The following is a 25,127-nucleotide window of genomic DNA, read 5'->3' on the forward strand; positions in this document are numbered from 1 at the left end:
GTCCTCCGAGGCGTAAGGCATGGAGTGAGGCATGGAGGCAGGCATGGAGGCAGGCATGGAGGCAGGCATGGAGGCAGGCATGGAGGCAGGCATGGAGGCAGGCGTGGAGGCAGGCATGGAGGCAGGCTTGGAGGCAGGCTTGGAGGCAGGCATGGAGGCAGGCATGGAGGCAGGCGTGGATGCAGGCGTGGATGCAGGCGTGAAGTCAGGCATGGAGACAGGCGTGGAGTCAGGCATGGAGACAGGCGTGGAGTCAGGCATGGAGACAGGCGTGGAGTCAGCTGGCCGGCCAGGCGTGGAGTCAGCTGGCCGGTCAGGTGTGGAGTCAGCTGGCCTGTCAGGCGTGGAGTCAGCTGGCCTGTCAGGCGTGGAGTCAGCTGGCAGGTCAGGCGAAGAGTCAGCTGGCCGGTCAGGCGAAGAGTCAGCTGGCCGGTCAGGCGTGGAGTCAGCTGGCCGGTCAGGCGTGGAGTCAGCTGGCCGGTCAGGCGTGGAGTCAGCTGGCCGGTCAGGCGTGGAGTCAGCTGGCCGGTCAGGCGTGGAGTCGACTGGAGGGTCAGGCGTGGAGTCAGCCGGCGTGTCAGGCGTGGAGTCAGCTGGCCGGTCAGGCGTGCAGTCAGCTGGCCGGTCAGGCGTGGAGTCGACTGGAGGGTCAGGCGTGGAGTCAGCCGGCGTGTCAGGCGTGGAGTCAGCCGGCGTGTAAGGCACGGAGTCGGCCGGCGTGTCAGGCGTGGAGTCGGCCGGCAGGTCGGGCCAGCAGTCGGCCGGCGGGTTGGGCCAGCAGTCGGCCGGCGGGTCGGGCCAGCAGTCGGCCGGTGGGTCGGGCCAGCAGTCGGCCGGCGGGTCAAGCTGGGGCCAGAGTGGGTCCGGCACCCCGTTGGAAAAAGGGGTGAGTCGGGGTGCGTCCGGCACAACAACTAGACTTACTGTGGCGTGGCAAGAAACATGGAAACATCCAAGAAATAAATGATGCTATGACATGAAGACGTTAGTGACGTTAATGGACCAGAACAAGAGAAAGGGAGAAGCAAGACTTAAAAACAGACAGGGCACACAAGACACAGGTGAACATGATCAGGACAGATTGGGACAAGGAAGTAAAACTCAGGAACATGACCAAACAGAACACCTTTAAAAATAAAACAGGAAACAGAACAAACGATGACAGAACAAGAAATGAAGCAAAAACCAAGACAAAATAAACCCATACCATGACACCTACAGCTAATCATCTTTACCCCCCCTGGGCAACTCTAACACAACCTGGACATTCTTAAGCCCCCATTTAACCCCTTGGTGAAGAGGATACACCCCACCACAAATATGGACATGCTGTGGATGATCATCAATTTCAGAAGGAAGTCACTTCCTGTTTCATCCATGAACATCCAGGAAAAGACATTGAGACGTTGGACTCTCAGAAATACCTGGGTGTTCACCTCAATGACAGACTGAACTGGATGACTAACGCAGACATCTTGAACAAGAAGGGCCAGTTGACTCCACTTGCTGACAGTCTGAATGACACAGATCCAATCTTTTCAAATGCGACCCAGGCCCCGTGGGTTTGCCGTCCTGATTCCGAATTGTAGCCGATCTTTTCAATTGCGACCGCCGTGTGACCGGTGTGGGTACCGGATGTTCTCGGGCTGCCGGATGTTCTCGGGGTCCTTAGGGGTCCTTCGACCAATGATGACGTCACCCTACGGTAACCCCAGTTGGACAAACTAGTTAGCGAGCGATTTAACGTTTAGCGATTTTACTACTTAGCGACGTCACCCTACGGTAACACCAGTTGGACAAACTACTTAGCGATTTTACCTTTCCTTTTGTAAAGTTTTTTCACTCATAACTAATAATGGCATTTTTAATTTTAAGCTGTTTGACATAATTGTTTATGTCTGAAATTATTATTTGTTACACAAAATGCAAATTGTACTGTAGTACAGGGAGAACCATTGGCAATATAAACTTATTTTTCCAATTTAAGCAAATGTATGACTGTGTAAACCCAATATTTATTTATGGTGTGCAGTCTGGTTTAGTTCTCCCAAATGTCAGTTTCCCTTTTTATCTCAGAAAAAAACATTGTCAGTTGAAAACTATAATCAAAAGGAGCAGCCTACTGTCCTAAGCATTAATCGAATTCCACACTATGGAATTACAGAACTTCATCAGATTTAACATTTATGATTGCAAAGTTTATATTTCCCGTTTAAAACTTGTTGAAAGCATTAAAAAACTTATTACAAAAAACAACACACTTTTTTTGTTCAATTTTTATTTGCTCTTCATGTTTTATCAAAAAAAAACAACCAAAAAAAACCAAGTATTGGCACTAGAACAAATGCTTTAGTTTATTTATATATGTGTGCCTGTGAGTGTGTGTGAATAGTGATGCGCCAGCTATCTCCACCAATCCGTGGGCCGGAAACTGCCACAATCCAGCGGAGGAGAACCTAGAAACGAAAGAGACACATATAGTTTGTTAAAATTGCAACAATTGAATTTCTTATCAAATAATAAAATGTAAAGCACATAACTAAATTCTCAAACACATAACATAGCTCCTCTGATCACTTACTGTGATAGAACGTTATTCTCTTGTATATATTATAATTATCAAATTTAATCTAAGTATATGTCTGACTTAAGTTTACTTATTGCATTTGGCTGCAAAAGTGGCTGCAGTATCCTGGGTAAGGATCCTCGGAGTAGATCCCTTGCAGTACTCCCCTCTTCCCTGTTCCAACATATCCTGTGAAAAAAAATTATGAAAATGATACTGATCAGTGACCACCACCACACTCTGCATGTGGTTTATGGCTATTTAAATCAAAACTAATTGTGAAAACAGAGTCAAACCATCCAGTGTTGTTTACCAGGTGTGTTGTTTTTGTACAACTGTCTACATCCACAGCAGGTTCCAATGTTGTACATCACATAAAATTCCTGTCTGTAGGATACAGAAAACCTGCTCCATGTCGCTACACCTGTGGAAAACAAATTATAAACCAAAAGTGAAGTTTCTACAGAGCTGGTGGGAAAAAGCATAGAATCTTGTACAAAACTGCACCCTTAAATAAAGCCCTTACTATCGAGCCACTGAAAATGTGCCCGTCTCCTGAAGCTGACTGTGGACACAATGTCTCTGAAGGTGGTGCACACAAGAGCCAGTGTTAAATATGCCTGATCTCCTTCCAGGAGTACCACCTCCTGGAGAACTTCAGAGAGGACACATGCTGGCAACTGTAAGAAACAGGTTAGGCAAAATAAAACATATTAAAAAACATTAAATGGACTGAGCATGAGTTGGCTGATTTTAATAACATAATCCATATGCTAGTCCCTCTGGTGTGTGTATGTGTCCAGTAGTCTTCACCAGTTGGAGATTAAGAAATTTATGACATTGAGATTACCTCCAATATGAAGCACCTCTTGGCCTCTTCAGACTCAACCTTTGGGAAGAGAAGTATGTATGCTTGTGTAAAAATATGTAGTTTATTCATGAAGCAAGCATAAGCAAAAGCATGCAGCTTGGTGCAGTCTCACCTTATGTTCCCTCTTTCTGACCTTTGGGATGCTGTATATCGGCTGCAGTGACCCTTGGAGCAAGGCTTTAGCCTCATTGGTCCAGTGTGCAAATCTCTGCCCGTGGCTGTTGGGTGTTATTAGTCACAGATCAAAAAAGTAAAAGTAATGTTGAAGTAATTTCGTTGTTTTGGAAGTTACATTTACAGCTGTCTTACCCATCTATCTTAAACCTTTCCATCAGACTAACACACCACCATCTGCGAATCTGTGGCATGTCCCTCTACATAAGAAATATTACACACAAAATAATACCCACACAAAGTGTAGAACACATTCTGGCTTAGACTCAGCCTTATGAAATTATAAGATATGACGTGAGTATAAAAAAGACAACAAAAAAAAGCCAAATGACATTTCCTAAAAATGGTTTACTAATAAAATTCATCTTAATCTTAATAAAGAATTTACAAAAGAAAAATCATATATGGTCCTTTTTTATACTCACTCCATGTCTGAGGAAAAAAAGTACTGACCTCGGTGAACAAAAATGGAAGGCCTGTGCTCATGCTGAGCGCATACTGTGAAAAGCAAAGAAGATGAGTCCAGTTACGATAGTTTCAAATAATACACTATTCCACCCCACCCTCACTTAAATAGAGACTACATGATAATTTACCATCAAGATGAAGATACCACAAGAGTTTCCAGTTGTTTGGCAAGGAAAATCCTATCAAATTTGGTCAACGATTAATGAGGAAAATATAGAAATGTTAAAAACACAAATACAGACATTTACAACAACATACAATACTAATACACAGGTGGCGTCTACCTTTATGTCTCTGCCAAACTTTATTGTCCACTGGCCTGGAGCAATGTGATGAGTGAGGCCACTGTCAAAATTATAAAAAATACAAATGATCCACCTCATAGTGGTTTCTGATGTGAAAATAAATAGCAACTGAACACAACTTAAAACAACACAAATTAAAAAAAAAAAGTAATAGCCTTAGAACAAGGCTAAACTTTAAAAAACAGCCTTTGAACAAGGCTTAAAATTTAAAAAACAGCCTTTGAACGAGGCTTAAAATAAAAAAAACAGCCTTTGAACGAGGCTTAAAATAAAAAAAACAGCCTTTGAACGAGGCTTAAAATAAAAAAAACAGCCTTTGAACGAGGCTATAGACTAGCTAAATATTGCAATTCATAGTATTCCTAAGCAGACCCGATGGTTGTGAAGCAGAGATTAGAAAATTAAAATCGTGTAATTTGCCAGATCAGGCCCAAATGTTCTGTACCTGCATGATTGGAATACTGTGAATTTGTTTTTTTATAAATCCCAAACCGAACAAGCCACAGAACGGGGCTGATTTATTATGTTACAAAACCTAAAGATGGTATGGAAACAACTGTCGCCAAAGCCATCTGGTTTGAGCGAATCCAGCAAAAACAGCTCTTTCTTTGCTGGCTTCAGAACCTGTGAACCATTTTCAAAAGAACTACAATTACACCCTACATCAAGATAAATTTACTAAATATACTGATTAAATTTTCACTTAGACTCTGGAGAATATTTGAAATAAACTAACACAAAGCAAATAGTGATCTGCTCTTCCAGGCTGTCGGCTCCAGGCAGGGACAATTATTGAGTCTTTGAACTGAATGTCAACCTGGAGATTTAAACAAGCAAATTTGCTAAATTGTAAGTCAAGCTGTGTAAAGCAAGAGAAAAGGTCACAGAAAAGGGCCTTACAGGAAGAGAAGCCATTGGATCCCCGGTCTTTGACTTCCATGTTGGAACAACATACATGTCCACAATGTGGACATCCTTTCCCTACATTGATGAGAATTATATATGGAAAACGAGATTCCACAAAAACAATGTTTCACTGTTTGGAATACACAGTTTTACAATAAAAGACAGCAATAATAAAGTCCCATGACTACAAGGGCATATAGTGTGATTCAATACATAATAACACCATACATGTCTTTGTGCAGCCTCTTTGATAAGTTTGAAGCACGCATTTCCAATCTGCAACAGAGTAGCATAAGTTAGTACTTTGCATATTTACCCAAAACTCAATACATCAACCTTAACATGTACATACATTGGATTCCATGCACTGACTAAGACCCAAGGTCTGGAAGTCTTCCCTTGTCAGACAGACATCCCCATCCTTAACCAAAATCTCTGTTCCAGATCGACTTTCATCGAGTACATAGTTCAGCTGCAGATACAATGCAAAACATAAACAATAACATCAAGACAATACCATTCAAAATTACTTTTGCAGTAGACACATGGATAGGATTTTTAAGTCATTGTATTAATTTATATCACACACACACACACACACTCACTCGCATTGACTACCATTTAGCCACTGAGATGGAGAAAAATACTGAAGACGCTGACGAGATAAGAAACGCTGACAAGATAAGGATTTCAGAGTTACTCTCCGACTGGTTAATTCTGTTAAGGAAAACCCCCATACACACAAGTATACCTACCAGGATGGCTTGTACTGGGGAGAGCTCTTGTAAATATCCCAAACCAGGCCAGTAGTCGTGATCATGAACTGACTGCTGTGGTACCAGTTGGACAGAAATGGGCTCCTGCTCAACTATTAGTTTTAAAAATAAAACAAGCAACACACACCCACACAGTTATAAGTACATAGTTGTCTTTTAAGTTTAAAGACAAAAAAAACATCTGAACTAGAGTAAGGTTGTGTGTCCGTTACTACCACAGCCATACTGACTGACTAAACTGCACTTAAAAAATGTACCTTGGAAGCTGTCCACTTGAGGAATTACAATTTCTGGCCCTTTGGACTCTGAAAAACAAGAGTACAGTATTATGCAATTGCTACAGGCCCAGTCAAACCACTGGCACGTCACATAAAACAAACCTCTAATGTGACATTTCTCCTTATATTAATAAGCATAATACCTCTCAATTTAGGACTGATGAATGGCTTCAGATGTGAAACATTCACATTTTGTTTCAGTTGAACTCCTGCTTTACTGGACAGGGTCGCCACACCCTTTTCTGAAATTGAGGCTATCACATAAGGTCCAGACCAGTTTGGTTCCAGGCGTCCTCCTTTTCGTCCTTCCTTTCTTTTATTGGCTTTAAGGACCTCATCACCAACTTTGAAGATGAACGATTTCACATTTCGTTTTTTCCTGGTCTCATATTCCATCTTTTGTTTTTGCTGTGCATTTTTTATGTTCTGGTAAATCTGAGAAAATATAAATACTTTTGCAATGGCTATTGAAACAATGACATTTTAGATGCCTAGATGCATGTATTTCAATTTTTCCATTACCTTTGCGTGCAAATCAGCAACTTCTGCTATCTTGGCCTCCAGGTGCTCTTCCGTCTCCTCTGCTACAAGAACATCTTTGTCACCCCCCTCTTCTTGTGTGACATTTATCACACCTGCTGTGCGAGGGTGTCTTCCAAACAGGGCACAATAGGGTGTGAACCTGGTTGATCTCTGTTTGTGTAAAAAAATAAAAGGTTACACAGTTCTTCTGTCTTGGTAAACATGGTTCACTCACACATTTTTACACAAAGTTACCTGTTTAGCTGTGTTGATGCCTGCCACTATTCCCCTTAAATGGATATCCCAGTCATTTTTATCCTCCCCACAGTATTTGGAAAGCCCAGTCTTGATGTTGCGATTTGTGCGCTCATCCTGTCCATTGGCCTGGGGATGGTAGGCTGATGTAATGCAGTGCTTCACACCCAAAGCCTCAAAAACACCACGGTTGACCTGCAGACACAGTAGGTTATGCCTTGAAAAATAAAGTACAATTTATTACAAATATTTAATGTTACTAATACAATGTTTTCAAATAGGTAGCTATACCTCATTGACAAATTCCCGCCCTTGATCAGTAATGATCCTCTCTACAAGTCCAAAGTCAAGCAAAATGTTGACAATTTTTCTTGACACCTCTGTGGCAGTTTTGGTATAGAGGGATTTTGCCACAACCCACTTGGTAAAAAGATCTGTGGCTGTTAGAATGAACCTGCAACATGAGATTCCGTTAGTTTTAATATACGTTGCACCCACGACTTTGATGTTCTGTTGGGTGTTTTTAATCCAAAAACTGATTATATTAAGTTTAAATGGATTTATACACACAGACACACTACAAAATTTAGTGATACCTTTTGCCCTTTGCAGTGGTAGGAAGAGGACCAATCAAGTCTATCCCAAGGACACTCCAAGCTTCCTGAACTTGGATGGGATGAAGAACAGGAGCAACAGTTTTAACTGTCTCGTGGTGCTGACAGCGGGGACACTCATCAACCTTTGAAATAGTTTGAAATAAATTAATTTCAGAGTAATTAATTAATTAAGTCAGAAAATCCTAATTATCATTCTGGGGAAGACATAGCTCAAGTAGTCCAAATATATTACCCATTTCATTACATCCTCTCGTGCAGTTTTCCAGTGGTACGATGCTAAAACCTTCTCCAATGTCCGCCGTCTGCCATGATGACCCCCACTGCCAATGTCATCGTGGCAGCTCCTTAAAATGTCGCAAACCTGCGCTTGAAACACAACCAAGCGCAGGTTGCCCCGATGGTTGTAATACAACTGCTCATCTAATAACCACCAGAAAAAGAGAATGTTAACTTCAATTGGCGTTAACTTAGTATCTGATTAATGACTAATTTATATACTGGTAGTTAAATCCGTCTACAAAAACAGTGACATCTGCGTGTATCTTATCTAACAGTCTCACACATCACATTGGTGTTACTTACTTTTAATTGTATAATTCTTTGACGTCTTTCGAATGGTCGCCTTTCTGCTATCGGGATTCTTAGAAGTGAGGGTGAGGTTATGATAAGTCCCTTTTGCAATGTAGTGGGAAATTTCGATGTAATATTCATCCATGTTTCTCACAAATAACGGAAAGATTGGTGCTATCGGTCTCACAAGATAACAGAAAGTTATAGTGCTGGCGATCTCACAAAATAACGGAGTTATAGTGCTGGCGATCTCACAAGTAACGGAAAGTTATCGTGCTGGCGATCTCACAAAATAACGGAGTTATAGTGCTGGCGATCTCACAAATAACGGAAAGTTATTGTATTATCGAGCTCACAAATAACAGAAAGTTTGAAATTGACCAATCACTAAGTTAGACGTCATCGTGGCAACTTACAGCCAATCAAATAGTGTGACGTCATCATTGGTCGAAGGACCCCTAAGGACCCCGAGAACATCCGGCAGCCCGAGAACATCCGGTACCCACACCGGCCAGGCGACTTGATTCCGAACTGTACGTCATCGACACGCAACAAACGTCATCATTTTGCGTTGAAGTAGGCGGGAACGAGAACGTAAACATCAACCATGGTGGACGATGCTACTGAGACCAGTCAGTGGAAGGGAAGCAGGTCACTGATTGGATTTATATTTGGGGTGATCGCTCTTTTCAAGCCAAACTCCAGGGTTCTTACCGCAACTGGGCGGTTTTTGAAAAAAATTCCAGCTAAATGGCAGAGCGTGGTGTTGAACCTTTACCGCGATAACTTTTTTTTCTTTCTCCCCTTTCCACCGTGCTCAGAAGCGCGGGGGACCCAGGCGATCCTCCTCCTCCTCCCTGTTCTAAACCTTAGATTCTCCAGAACGGGTTAATAAAGAGTCCATAGCATTTATTTTGGGGGAAACCTTCTTTTATTACCGTCCTCCGTAACACACAACATGAATGCGCGCCCACACTGCCCCCCCCCTATTCTCTATCGCGGCACGCGCTTGCACACACACACGCGGGCGCGCGGCCCCAGCACATACACATTCCTCTTCCACTACAGTGGGTACAGACGATCCCGACTCCAATGCCTTCTTAAAATGAGAAGATTGTAATTGTGCTGCTCCTTTGTGAAAATAAATTTAATATTACAAAAAGAGCTCCGCTTTTGACAACACTGTTGTTGACATCCATTGTTAACGTTGGCTCCGCAAACAAGTGACGTCGTTCACCGTTGAGTATTCTTCTGGCTTCTGCGCATGCGGGTCTCGTTTGGGTCGTGTCACGGTCACACTGGAGATCACAAAAGTTCGGATTTACTTGGAAATGTGAACGGTCTAGCAAACAATTCGGATTTTTTCAAAAAATCCGAATTGAGCATTAAGCCCTGCAGTGTGAACGTAGCCTAAGTCATGGAGTCAGCCACGGGAGACCAGAGAGACTGAATTCTTTCAAAGTTACTTGAACTTTGGGCTGACTTTTTTTCCAAGCTGATATGATCAAACAGCAGATTTCTGAATTGACTTATATTTATATTTTTCTTGTGTTTCCAATTTATTAAAATAGTTTTTTTAAATAGTTATTTTTAAATAGTTTTCTGAAATCTGTGATTTGCCGTCCCTGCAGCTGCTCCCGTCTCCTGTCCCACATGTGAGAATAAAAGGGGAGGGGTAGTGGGCTCAGGCTGCGAGGTGGAACGGGGGGCGTGGCAAGCTGCAAGCGCTGCCTGGATTGTGCAACACCAGGATCATCGTGTGCATTCAGATTCCCCAGCTCATGCTAATAATGTAATTCTTATTAATTAATGTAGACATTTTGATGACGTGTCTTTATTTTCTATCAATGTTGTCTGCCTGTAATTTAGTTGTGTCAGTATTTGACATAAAGACAGCAGTTATGCAGGAAAACAGCTGCACTCTTTAAGATCATAAATAAACAATACATAATTTAGAAAAAAAATCAGCACAATGTTTTTATCTGTTTCTTCAGACTAAAACATTAAATATATTGGTGCTGCTGTGTTCATTTTTCAGATCAATTCACATCAAATGGTTCAGTTGGTCAAAATGTTTCCAGTTTAAATAATGACAGATTATTTTATTTCAGGTACTTTAAGCTTCTTTTCTGTTTTAGACTAGAACAGGGTTTCTGTGGCTAAATACAGTTAATATTTGTTGAAAGTGGATTTATATTGATTTTTTTCTTTTTTATTGTTAAATGTTTAGGTATACTTACTTCATTTATTATAGATACTAACCTAATATATTGTCACCATGTGGCTGTGTGTATGTGTGTGTGTATGGGGCGCGAAACATTTTCTTTTTTGTGGGGGGGCCTGGCAAAAAATGATTGAGAAGGAGTGTCTTATTGGAACATGTTTGTTGAAGATATTGCATGGAAGGAGGTTTGGCTAATTCATAATCTGTAATAAATTCTTGATCATCAATAGAGTAAAAAGTTCATTTTAAGATTATCCACATAATGTACCAAGCTAAAACTTTTATTCAAATTAGATTTAGATTAAACATTGATACACTCTGTAGTAGTGATGCAACATTATGACTTTTTACAACCGATACGGATACCAATAGTCAACTGATATTTTTAAAATACTTCTCAAATGCCCAGAAACTTTCCTTTTTTTTTCTTTGAATAAGTGCTAACGCTTAAAATGGAGTTTTAGGGCAGTTTATAAACTTTGTTTTTTAATCACGACTTCTGAGTCAAATTTACAAGAACAAAGCCATAGATTAACGAGGAAAAAACACCAAAGTTTTCCGTTTATTGGAGCCTAGCTTAAAGATGAAATATGTGGATCCTTTTGTGAAGCTTTATTTCCAGATAGGTTTGAAAAACAAAGAAATTCCAAACCTTTTGGCGACTCAAAATCAAATTATTGTCAGTGTTGGTAAAGCAGAGTTTCATAAAATAAGGAGCTCAAAGACACATTTGGGTGTAGAGGACCAGAGCTTTATTTTTTTTTCATTCACATACCCAGAAATCCCATAGTCACCTGACGTCAATAGCTGGTCTGTATGCTCACCTCCACTTTAATCTCTTAAGTTTACCAGTTTTTTTTCTCATAAATCTACAACTTTAAATCTTGTAATTTTTTTTGGTGGCCCCTTAAACTGTGGTAAGCACCAGCAATGACAGCAGCTTCATATTCTTTCCACACATGGTGGTGGTGAATTTTCAAATAGCTTGTGAGATTGTGGTGTTAAAGCTTGACCTTTGACCCTCTTTGTGACACTTCTGTCGAAGACATTTTTCAAACAGCGAGTGAGTCGTTGGTCTCAGACACGGTAAAATAAGCCCACATGTTGCAGACGGAGGTCTTTAGGGCAGACGCTGAGAGATGTCAAATACCATTCTCTTTATCATTTTCATTCAGTGACAGAATAATCAATGTTGAAGTAGAACATGAAAAAGCATTTTGGTGGATTGTTTTCTCATTATAATTTGAGTCAAAAAATGCAGCTTCATTTTGAAAACGAAAAAGCATTTCTGGTTTTGACTTTTATTTTAAATTATGCTACAGAATCAGTTTAAGCTTTTAGTCATCTGTCAATTTAATCAGGGAATTCTTTCCTTATGGGAATCATCAGCAGGACGTTGTACTGTCCAACATCTGCCTACAATTATCTGTATCTGATGCTATCATGCTGTCAACTACTCTGTAGTTTTTGCTGCAAAATTCCACTGAAACAGTGATCCATCTATTCTGATATTGTCCTGAAGTTAAAGAAGATTTATGCTAAATGACTCTGATTTGCTGAAATTTCTTGCACATTTTGGCCACATTTCATACTGTCGCGTGCGTGTGTTGTTCAATTGTGTTCTTCTCTGTGTGATGAAGGTGACATACCTATGTGGTGGAGCTGCAGCTGTGGTTTCCAGATGACATCCAGCAGTCTGCGCTGACGACAGAGCTCCTCCTCGTACTGGACGATGGTTCCTTCACAGAGTCTGCAGATTTCTTCAGCAGCAGCACCTAGTCGCTCGCTGATCAACTGTCTCAGAGACTGAAGGGAAGACATGGTTCCTGCTCCGATCTTCAGCTCCAACTCCCACAAACACCTTCTTTACGCTGCTTTTTCACTCGATGCTGACAGTTCCTATCCTCCTTTCGGTCCAAAAACTTCACGAACGTCCGGACAAAACCGCCGCCGGTCTCTGAACACAAGCTAGCTACAAGCTGCTAGCGCCGCGCGCTGCTGTTTACTTCCGGGTCACGCTGATTACTTCATTCTGAAAAAGCCTTTTACATTTCGATAATCCGAATATTAATTTTTTTACGAAAATAATTTACAACATTTTAAGTCACAAAATATTTTTTAATAAAAAAATCTAAAAAAACAAAAATATTTTTGTCAAAACCGCTTGGTAAGCGGATATGACGTCACCAGAATTTACGATGTACTTTTATTTTTTAAACGATGTACTGGAATTAACCACAAAACCAAACTGCAATCATAGATGTGAGCATAAAATTACTGTTTATGAGATGAAGAAATGTTTAGAGTAGAGACTTAATAGAGACTGAAGCTTTTTTGTTTTTACTATTTAAGAGAATTTTTACATCCAACCTCAGTTTATCTGTTGTCTCACATTAGAACAACAATTATTTCTGGTTTTGTTTGACCCTTTGTCATTGTCTGCAGGTCTGCAAAGCAGAAATACCTGATGTTAAACTGAATAAATTCACTGTAAAAATGTTTGTATTGTTTTCTTTTTGTGTAAAAAAGACAATAATGATGGAGCTGCTGCAGGATTACTTGGCTCAGGTTTTTTTCTTAACTTATATTTAAAAATAATTACAAAACTCTCGCAGACACAACCACCCAATGAATTAAAGCACATCTTTTAACAAAAAACAAAACAAAAAAAAAACTATACACATAAAAATAAAAATAAAACTTTCAGTATAAATTAAAATTTAAGGCAATCAACAATCTAGACCCTATATCAGTAACAATTTTGTAGCAGATTTACAAATGTCATTAATGAAAGGACTTAGGTTCTGAATACGTTTCACTGAGGATGAAAACAGTTTGACTTCATTCTTAAAACACATTAATTAGCTCAGGTGCAGTGTGGGGGGGGGGGGGGTAATTGTCATGGGCAGCATTTGGCTATTGGAACCGCCCACTTCCATTCACATAACTACAACAGAAAGAAATAAAAAAGAAATAGATACAACTAAAAAAATAAATTTAGAATTGTAGTTCACAATACTAGGGATTGTCATACAACATGTGATCTTCAATGAAAATGGACAGTTTTATTGCTTTCTTTTTTTCATGTATTTTAGTGATTTAAAATATAAACAGTTCTTAAATGTAGTGAATAATGGTTTGGTTTTAAAAAAATCTACTCTTATGAATGAAGAATTTTCCAGAAATTAATACAGTATTAAATGCCAAATCAAATAAATTATCGCCAGAAACTACTAATAATATGATGTTTTTGTAACTGAATAGAAATAGGAAAAGGAAAATTTGAGGAGCACCAACAAAAAAATCCTCCCAAAAACTGTTAACATAAATACATTCAAAACACAGATGATCAAGTGATTATATATTCTATATTGCAGAAAAACAGTTATTTTCTTGAAACAAAAACAACTTTAGGAGTCTCCACCTCCTTTAGCTATTCAGCTCTTCAGCAAACTGAATCTCTGTTTCTGTTTTTTTGTGTGCATTTATTTTAACTGGTCTATTTTTATTTGTTTTTTAACATTTTTTAATAAAATTATTATAACCTTGGTACCTCCGTCTCCTGCCTTTGTGTGCATCCGCCAAAGAAAAATGAATTCCCTCTGGACCACATTAACGTTAGCGACTTCCACAAACAAGAGTGACGTCGTTCACCGTTGAGTTGACTACTGCGGGTCACTTCTGGATCATTTCACCGTCACACAGGAGATCACAGATGTTCACATTTTATTGGAAATATGAATGGCCTTGCAAAAAAATTGAATTTTTTCAAAAATTCAGAATTGAGCACTAAGCCCTGCAGTGTGAACGTAGCCATGGATGCTAGGATGGAGTCACCAAACTTTTTTTTGTGAGGCCACATTAAGTCTTTTACTCTAAAACTTTAAACTGCTTTTATCTTTCTTTGATTGTAAAGCCCTAAAATAAAGTTTTATTAATTCATGATCATTATAATAAAATAAATAACACTATTTATAAAAAATAAAAAAAATGACCAAATAACTGTGATTTTTAAAGACTAAATGTCAGAAAAAAATATACTGATACATTAATATGAAAAATAATAAATAGTGGATCCTCTGCTGTCATTTTCCTGCTGAGACTTTTAGACTCTGCTTGGAGAAAAAGAACAAAGTAAACATATGAGTTTCTATCTCATTTTTATTTTTATTGTGACGCATATATATATAAATAATCCAACTTAAATGAATTACTTCAATTGGTAATAAGTAATGTAGATAAATGTATTCAACCTAATGTCTTAAATCTATCCAACTCAATATTGTTTTTACAACTCAAATTTACACATTTATCTAACTAAATGTCATATTACTCCAATTCAATTCAATGTTTTTCAATCTTGATTCATTGTACTTCTTGAACTCTCATATGTCTAAGTTTGAGCCTGCAGATATTTTTATAACAATAAAATGAAAGCATCAATTTATATTTGCATCATGGAATCATTTACCATTTCTCCATAGTTGACAAATCACTTTCTGGCAGTAGATCTGCTAAATAAACTCATCATCCTCTCCCTAATGGTGCAGAAAGAATCAAAAAAGCAGAAAGAATTAAACATAACGGGACAGTTCAGCTGGAAGTTGAGAAGGAGGCTTTGAAACCAGCAGCAGTTGGAGTCCATTCTGATGTTCCATTCAGGTTTCTGCTACAACAAGCCTTTATTTTGAAAGAGCCAGTGGGGCAGAAACAAAAGAAGGAGGAGATTACCAACCCCCCCTGGAATGTTGCCCCCTGTGCAGTGGACTAGTGGGGGCAGGGAAGGCTGAACCAATCACAGAAGACTGTTGCAGCTTTCCCTCCAAAAGTCAACCAATCAGATGTTGTTGTTTGGATTCTTTGTCTGGAAGTTTCACATGTGGAAGCTTCCAGAGTCTTTTCTGTTTGCTCTGCAGGCTGAGCAGAACTGACTCCTGCAGGATCACAGGAACTTTCAGGAAAATCTCCAACCAGGAGAAAAGTGTTTGTGGGAGTTGGAGCTGAAGATCGGAGCAGGAACCATGTCTTCAGAACCTCAGGAAGGTTCTGTCAGAGAACAACTTTCTGCTGCTGAAGGAACCATCGTCCAGAACGAGGAGGAGCTCTGTCGACAGCGCAGACTGCTGGATAGCAGCTGGAACCCGCAGCTGCAGCTCCACATAGTTGGTATGTGACTAAACATTTAAATTCTTTTGGTTGTCTATGGGATTACATCTCTGCCATAAAGTAAAAGGGCGTAAAGTCAACTAAGCGAGCATATTTAGGAACTGTGTGAGTGAACCAATTCTTACCAAGCGACCCCGTATTTTACAACTGAACGGCTACAATCCTAACTGAGCAGTGATCTTGCTCGGTCATTTCTCTTTTGTGCCCTCACCTGGATTTACGCTCAGTGTTAAGGGGGCATTTCTGTCACTTGGGGCGGGAACCTTTCTGGTTGATCTGATTGGCTAAAGTTTGCATGTCAAGCAGTGGGGTGGGACTCTCATTTTGGGGCTTTAATAGAAATGGAACGGCGGCTGTAACGTGGATTAAAAGCATTAAATCGGTAACAAATGCAGTGAATTTCACATGAGAAAAACTTACAGCACCAAAAAACCTTCCATGTGTGGAAGGGTGTGTCCGGCTGCTAAGAGACACAGACACACCAGTAGCAGCTTTGTGTTGGCTGCAGGGGAGAGAGTTTTGTGAGGTTTGTGCTCCCCTGATGCCTTTACACAGCTTCTCAGGACTACGTAGCAGTATTTCCGCCTTATGCGGTCTGGAGTTTTGGTCCACAGCCTCCTTTAGAAGCCCTTCCTCCCCTGGAAGTCCTTTGGCTGGGGTAGGGCCCAACAGCCCCTTGACCCTGTAAGCGATAAAACGGGATAAGAACATAACAACATAAAAGACCTTTTGCTGCCGTACACTCTAGGGTTGTGCCGATGGACGAAACCATCGTTCATCGTGATGGTTGACAGACATCACGATGGAAAGACACCATCGTGATGCCACGCCCCCGCCACACTGCGAGTAGACACCATAAGCCGCGGTTACATGAACAAAATATCTTGATCGGATCAATGGTCAAATTAGAATTCAACCGTGTACATGAGCCCAGAAAAATGTTTTCAAAATATAACAAATGTTCAAATGGGTCACACTTTCAGTTGGAATAAATCATTTGCACATGCGCAGTGGGGTTTGAAAAACCGGAAGAGGATATGTGTTCTGCTGAGCGGCTACATACATAGATATGTCAGCTCTGTAATATACGAGACGATCTTCTAAACGTGCTTTTATTAATGTTACGGTTATTATGAAGCGTCTGTTCGCTTATCATTTTAATTGTAATCCGTGTGGTCAGTGCTTCTTCTGTTGAAAAACTGAGCCGGAAAGAAGCCATGATTGGCAGTATGCTAACACGCTAACAACATTAGGTTTGGATGGACATAGAATCCATGCGGGAAATTCTGCAATCTGCATCCTGGCTGCACATTAAATATGTGGGAATAACATCAGCCTTTATTTTGTCGAGACACGACTGGAAACACAAATCCACGTGATTGTTTGAACGGTTTCTTAAGAATGAGTAACATTTCTGCTTGAAAAGCTCACACCGCCCCAAACAAAGCCGCTGTGTGTGTGTTGGCAGTCCGAGCTCTGCCCGGACACATACTTTTAGACCCGGTTCTCCTGAGTTCTGTAGCTCGTTCCCCTAGAGGTGTGAGACGGATCGCAGTCCTAAGTCTCCCACACATATCACACACGTAACAAAGCATCCCCCCTTCCCCTCAAACACAAAGCTGTAAGAACGCGCTCCACCGGTCCAATTGACTATTTAAGTGCGAGAGCGGACTACTTCTTTTCTATTTTGTTTGTAATTTTCTTTGTCTCCGTTTTTTATAAAAAGCAGCTAAAAATCTATCTTTTTTGAATCGCTTTTTCTTTATCCTTTTATATTCTGTTTTACTGTGTATTACCTTGTATTAGCGTAAATCACTTTCTGATTTTTATCTTGAAATGTGTTATACAAAGAAAGTTTATTAAAGTTTATTATGGTGTTTTGTTCCAGAGAAGGCTTCAGACCGCAAACAGGACCGACCGGCTTCTCCATGCGACTTAACCATGTCTCTGAGCAGACTTATAGCTTTGTGTTTGCGAATGTGGCAACACGAGCGGTCCAGGCACACACTAATAAAAATAGGGACTTAACCAAATGGAGACGTGGTTCCAAATTTAAAAGAAAAAAACAAATAAAACACAGGATAAAACCACAGGGGGCCTCAAGCCCATCTGCAGACAGAGCTGGTTACTTAATAAAACAAAAACATTAAAAAAAACACCCCAATCACATGCATATACACACTGTGACAACAAAAGCAAATTTTTATTTTTTTTAAACACAAGTTAACCTCCACTTGAGTACCAGTCAGACACTGTTGCAGGTATCTAGGAAAGGGTAGACGTTCACAAGTCTCACAAGGCCTTTAAGTCACAGGAGCGTTGAGGTTTCCTAATAGGGTTTTGTCAAAAGTTTCTGGCGTCCTGGTGTGGCCACAGTAGCTTGGCGCAGGAAGCGGCAGGCAGGAAGTGCACCCATTGACCCGGAACTTACATGCACATTTCACTATATGGGCGGGGCCAGGTGTTGACACTTAGTCTGATTGCATGGGGTAACATGGTGCACCTAAGAATTAAAGTTAGGTGCACCGGGTCAAAGACTTAGTCTAGTTTCCTGGCCTGAGGGACCACCACCACTGACTCTGACTCCCCTTAAAGAGATAGGCTAGGAAACAGAAGATCAATGACCACCAGCTTATTACTGTAAGACATTAGTGTGTTTAGTGTGCATAAACTTTTTCAAGGACTTTCTAAAATGGCAAATTTGCGATGGGTCTTTAATTGTTCAATACTGTACCGTAGAACTATACCAAAATACTATAAGTGTCATGTTCATTAAAGTATTATATTTTAATGCTTTGTTATTTTTTTGGGCAGACCAACAAGCAATATTAGCCAACATCTGAGCTACTCTTTGTACACAGCACCTGTGTACGAAGCGTAGCTGCTCTGATGCTTGGTCTCATAGTGCCGACGAGCTTATACTCTTTCATTACGGCAACATCGTCAGTGCAAATCAAGCAGACACACTTTCCGTTGATTTCCTTAAAGAAATATTCATTTTCCCACCGTGTTTGAAATCTTCTCACTTGCTATCTTGCGTTTCTTCAGTGCTGCCATTTCAGGGGCCTGTTGCACAAAAGTAGGATAAGGCATTAAGCCAGGATATCTTGGTGATCCTGGCTCAATTGATCCCCAATCCGGTTGCACTAAAGCTGGATAGGGGGCAGGAGGATATGTTATGGTATAAGTTACCATGGAGATTTATTCTGTGGAGCTAGCCTGCTCCAGACCAGGCTAAATTCCAGGATCTATTTCATCTCATCCCTAATGTCAGTCAGCAGTCGCCACAAATGGAAACCAATAGTTATTTCACTGCTCACTATACATTGTTATCACATATAACTAGACCCACTGTCATTATTTAAATGTTTGTGATCATTAATGTCAATCATTTTGGATAAATAATGAGTTTTAGATGATGTTGCTATCATTAGATAATTTACAGTTTCCCATAGACTATAAGGCTATATATAAAATGATAGAATATTAGGGCCACAGAGGGAAAAAAAGACAAGTCATAATATTGTAACCAGTTGTTTTAAAGGAGGACAGTTGTTAAAATGACAGATGTGGGGCATTTGGTGAAATTGTACTTCAGTATGGTTTCATAAACGAAGACATGCTGATGTGTCAGAATATGAAGTATCACATTGTCATAACTATCAAAACTGTCAAAAGAATATGTTGTTTTCTGCAGAAAGAACCAGCCTCATAAATTTATGACTTTATCCTTTGTCCTTAGTGGGGCCCTAGTACTCTGTCATATAAACAAATACACATTCCATATGAATATAAAAACACAATGTGTAACATTATGTTCCTTTATTGAATAAGGACAAAACAAAGCAGGTAAACTTTATCACTGTGGCGGTGTTGCCTTTCTTCTTAATTATATCTTTTACCTCCTCGTATGCCTCCATGAGGATTTGTGCTCCAGAACGGGGAAAAGTACGCGGCTCTAGTTGCCATGGTAAATCAGTTAATCTGTGATCTGTGGCGGGGTCTATTTGAGTGAGCCGTGAGCGCGCACCTATCCAGGATTGGTTTCACCTGGCTTGATGAATCCGTGTCTGCTCATCCTGGCTTGGTCTTTGTGCAACCAATTAAGCCTGGACGCACATGTTTTGGCTTCATTGAGCTCAGCTTAGTCATTTATCCCGGATGTCTTAATTCTACTTTTGTGCAACAGGCCTCAGGTGACTCGTGATAAATATTCTTCTTTGCTTAATTTTGTTTGGAAGAGAAACACCTTTCTGTGACCGACTCCATTTAGTGTGGAAACTGAGAAGTGCAACAGAGTTGAGCTCAAGCGCCATATGCGAGCCATATTCATTATATTTTCAAAATTTGCTGTAGGCCAATAAAAACAGATCCGCAGGCTGTAGTTTGGACACCCCTGCTATAAACACACAACTCAGTGTATTTGTCCTTTCAATGCAGAAAGTTTGCATTGGTTCAGTCTAATAGTGAAATGCAGTGAAGCAGTGGATGATTTTGTGTGGGCAGATGAATGTATTCTCCACATTTAATTATGCCCACCGATTGTGAACATTTCCAGCGTTGATGCTCATTTACCACCACTGGTCAGTGTCCCTCAGCATCTGTGTGGACTTCATGGGCAGGAATGATTTGGCTAGACTTCAGCGTTTCTTCCTTTTAAACTGCTGTTCAACAGATAGGACGAATTGCTGGTTTCAAAGCTGCAGCTCTGATCCATGTACATTTATGAGGTGTCTCATTAGAGTTTTCATCACTGTTTCAAATTTCATCGCATAGTTAAAGAAGAAAAAAGGAATTTAGAAAAGAGCAGCACTTTAATTTTTCAATGTTTTTACACAGTTACAATCAAAAGGATCACAAGAATTCTGAAGCTCTGCACAACATGATATAATCTTGTCCTCACTGTCCTTCGGTAGACTGGCAACCTGTCCAGGCCGTGCCCTGCTTTTGCCCAACAGTAGCTTGTAAATCATTGAAGATCCCCATGACTCTGAAAAGGATTCAGTGAGTTCAGAGAATGGAGGGGGGGGGGTTGAATTAAAAAAATTAAACTGAAATACTTTTGAGGTGGTTTAGATTTTTCTTGGTGCATAACAATGTTAAAAAAAATTTAAGTATAAAAGGATTCCTTCTTGTGTTGCTGCAGTCCTCCCCCAGCATTGGATGACTGAAGAGGATCTCTGCAACCAACAGAAGAACTTCAGAGTGGAACATGAGAAACAAGAACCTCCACATTATAAAAAAGAGCAGGAGGATCAAGAACCTGCACAGATTAAAGAGGAGCAGGAGGAACAAGAGCCTTCACATTATAAAGAAGAGCAAGACAAACAAGAACCTCCAAAGATTAAAGAGGAGCATGAGGAACAAGAATCTCCACAGATTAAAGAGGAGCATGAGGAACAAGAATCTCCACACTTTAAAGAAGAACAGGATGAACTAGTTCTTCCACAGATTAAAGAGGAACCAGGGGAACTCTGCATCAGTCAGGATGAAGATCAGCTTGATCTGAAGCAGGAGACTGATACCTTGATGGAGATTCCTACGTATGAGGAAGATGAGAAGAGTGAAGCAGATCTAAACAATCAGCAGAGCTTTAATGTAACTGATAGTCAGGATGAAGAAGGAAACCAACATGAAGAATCAACATCAACTACAGATGGAGATACAGACCAACAGAAAACGGATTCTGAAAGAGTCTGTAAAAAATATGGTATAAACTTTCATCAATTGTCTCAAGTTAAAATTCTCAAGAGAACTCACACAGGAGAAAAGCCTTTTTCTTGTAAAGAATGTGAGAAAAGTTTTAATCAAATATCTCATCTCAACAGACACATGAGAACTCACACAGGAGAAGGGCCTTTTTCTTGTAAATATTGTGATAAATGTTTTAGAGATGTACTTCATCTCAACACACACATGAGAATTCATACAGAAGAAAAGCCTTTTTCTTGTAAAGAATGTAAAAAATATTTTAGTTTTTTATGTCATCTCAAAATACACATGAGAACTCACACAGGAGAAAAGCCTTTTACTTGTAAATATTGTGATAAATGTTATAGTCATGTATCTCATCTCAAAACACACATGAGAACTCACACAGGAGAAAAGCCTTTTTCTTGTAAAAAATGTAAAAAAAGTTTTCATGATGGTTCTAATCTCAAATCACACATGATAATTCATACAGGAGAAAAGCCTTTTTCTTGTAAAGAATGTGATAAAAGTTTTAGTTTTTTATCTAATTTCAAAAGACACATGAAATCTCATAAATAAGTGAAACCTTTTTCTAATAAAAAATGTCTCTAATGAAAATTCTCAACCTAAGAAAAAATGTAAAATTATTGGGTCAAATATGAATCAGCTTTAAAAAATAAAAGAACAGATTTTTAATTTGAGAAATGCGTATCATAACTGAAAGATAAATTAAGCTAGTTCCAAAGTCGAGAGTACATATTGTAAATTTGAAGCATTTATTTAAAATATTAACTATACATTTGAAACTTGGATTTAAAAACTACAGTTTTTCACGACTATAAGGCGCACTTAAAAGTTATACATTTTTTTCCCCATCAGGGGGAAACCCATGAGCCGGTGCGCCTATTGTGTAGTTGTGGGTCGTAGAAGAAGATGGAGTGAGGAAGGGAGAGAGACGTAAAGGCCAAGTGGAACCTACCTGCATTGCAACTATCTACATTTTAAAGCCTTCTATGCTCCTTCTACCTCATAACCCTCAACCATTTCAGTGCAGAAGGAGTGAGCAGAAAAGCAGCTTGCCCACTGCTTTAAGCTGCTGCTTTCGTTGGAGGAGAAATGCAGAGACAGACTGGGGCAAGTCTCTGTGTGTGCTGAAAGGTGCAGGTTTTGGCTAGCACACATGAAGAAAGGAGACGTGCAGCGCAAGTCTGTGTGTCTGTGTGTGTGTATGCGCTGAAAGGAGTAGCGTTTTCTAGCACATATAGAAAGTAAGAAAGGAGAAGTGGGCACGGCGGCGTCTGTGTGTGTGCTGTGTGTTTAGTTCTTGTGTAGGATAAGGAGGAAGGGAGACAAGAGCGCGCAAGTGAGCGACCATTCAGTTTGTGTTCAGTTAGGGAGGGAGAACAGTAACAAAAAGTGTCCTCTAAAAAAATCAGAGTCAGGATTTTTTTATTAACCCACTCTAGAAACTCTGAGGGCCCGAACAGGGCATTAACGTGCCCGCGCCTTAACACCCAGTGCACCTCTTGTATGTGTTAAAGACGGGAAAATCCCCCATGACTGAGACCGCGCCCTACCATCCGGTGCGCCCTATGGTCGTGAAACCACAGTACTGTATGTTCATGACCATAAGGCTACTGGGTTATAGGACAGAGTCTCAGTTATGGTTAGTTTTTTCTGTATTTAATACATACAAAAGGTGCACCAGGTTTTAAGGCACGGGTAAGTTAACACATACCAGTAAAACACGCCTGCTAGTGTTGAACCGTTACTGCGTTGTTTCTGACTGCGGTCGAAAGACCCAAGGGAGATCCTCTCCAGGGACGATGGGGGATCTTCCTTCAGGGTTCACTTCCCTGTTTGGACCCTCAGAGCCTCCAGAGCGGGTTAATAGAAGAACCAGTCTCCGTTCTTTTAGAGGAAATGTTAATTATTACTGTTCTCTGTAACCGAGTAACACAAACAGAATGCACGCTCACGCACTCGCTTGCACTGAGGGCTCCCCCCCTGCTTCCTGCACACGCGTGGGCGCCAACACAGCGGCTTCAGCACACACACACTCAGTGTGTGTTTAAAAAGGCAGCGGGAGTTGGTTATGATTTACTTTTCATTTTTTCAGTCATAAAAGAGGATCCAAACCTCCATCAAAGTCCTAATCCTCTTTATCTGACATGAACAGCTGGGCTAAAGTTCTATCAAACACGCCAGGTTCCCTTTCGTCATTGTCAGAGTCTTTCTGGTGGCCGTCTGGCTCCTCAAGCCCAAGCTTTTACAATCCGTTCACAAAGTGTGGCATAACTCGCCCGGCGCTGCCTCCCAAAACAACAAAAGCTGACGTTTCCTGCCCTGTTGGACATATCCTACCGCCCTGCTCCCGTTCTTCTGGACATTATGACTCACCAGGATGTTAAAAGTCAGCGGCGCTTCGTCCATGTTGGTGATGTGGCTGGGCTGGAGGTGTTTGTCAACGATCTTTCTACTGCACTAGGAGTGGAAGATGAACAGCTTTTCATTGTAGTCTGCTGGAAGTCGCTGGGGCATTGCAATCCTAGCCTGGATGGAAAGATGATGGCGTTTCATAAGGTGAAGGTGAATATTGTCTCTGTTAATAGCGTTACTATGGAGTTATTTCAGTCTCAATAATCAGAAATGCACACAACCGGTTTTACAAATGCACACGCTCCGATTCACAAATGTCATTTTATGCAAACGTGAAAAATAAATTCGGAAATACACACCCTGTGTTTCACAAACACACACATTGTGTTTCACAAATGCACACTAAATGTTTTACAAATGCACAATAAGTGTTTCTCACAAATGTGCACACTGTGTTTCACAAAAACATTTTAGAAATTCACAATAAATGTATCAGAAATGCACAGTAAGTGCTTCACAAACGTGATTTTTAGGTACACATGTGATGTGAACTCACAGATCATTCGAACTGCAGACTGTGCATTCAAAATCCCGTTCTCGTTTGTGAATCTCCCCGTGTGTGTGAGAGATTTTTCTACGGTGAATATTGAGACTCATCTGACGGAGCGGGTCGACTAATCTCACCATTGGCTAGTGAATCTGTCAATCAAACTCATCGGCAAAGCAGGCGGGTTCGCTTTTAACCAATCGAATGGCCCCTTACACTTTCTCTACGCTTTCTGCAGGTGGCAAAAGCCCCGCCCGCCCATGTTTGATTCTGGACCAGTCGGTCGTTAGCGTGTTAGCTTTAGCATGGCTTGTCGGTTTATTGCCTTCGGTTGTCAAAATTTACTGGCTTGCGCAACTTTTCAGTGGACCTGGGAGCAAGGCAACAGTGGTTGAATGCAGTTGACATAGAATCCATCGAACTCTGTACTGGTCATGAGATTTAAAATGAATGTTTCACTCGGGATTGTTTGTACGTTATTCTCTTAGCGTTCATGCTAGCGTCATTTCAACACTCAGACACGGTTTTGATCATCTGAAGGTGGAGGAGAAAAATCTTCAACTTCCATAGGTTTTGTGGAGGAACTGGCATCACTTTGCTCCGTACCACGCAGTGGGACTACATTACCTCAAGTTCATCTCACTGTCAATCAGATACCCAATACACCTCCCCTGCTCAGCCCAAAGTCACTTTGCTGGACCTTAATTTTATTTTTTTAATAACTCAAATGTCATTGATTTTATATTGTAACCATATACATATACACCTCTTGGCCAGGTCACCCTTGCAAAAAAGATCCTCATCTCTCTGGG

At 40.4% G+C, this 25,127-nt stretch overlaps 1 protein-coding gene across 3 annotated transcripts in view; it reads left to right on the forward strand.

Moving 5' to 3' along the window:
- LOC144989036 (NLR family CARD domain-containing protein 3-like) overlaps window positions 1-25,127 on the forward strand; it is a 228,432-nt gene that overhangs the window by 32,108 nt on the left and 171,197 nt on the right. The window lies entirely within an intron of this gene.

The sequence above is a fragment of the Oryzias latipes genome, chromosome 2, assembly GCF_053564925.1.
Source record: "Oryzias latipes strain Hd-rR chromosome 2, Olatipes_Hd-rR_3.1".
NCBI classification, from domain to species: Eukaryota; Metazoa; Chordata; class Actinopteri; order Beloniformes; family Adrianichthyidae; genus Oryzias; species Oryzias latipes.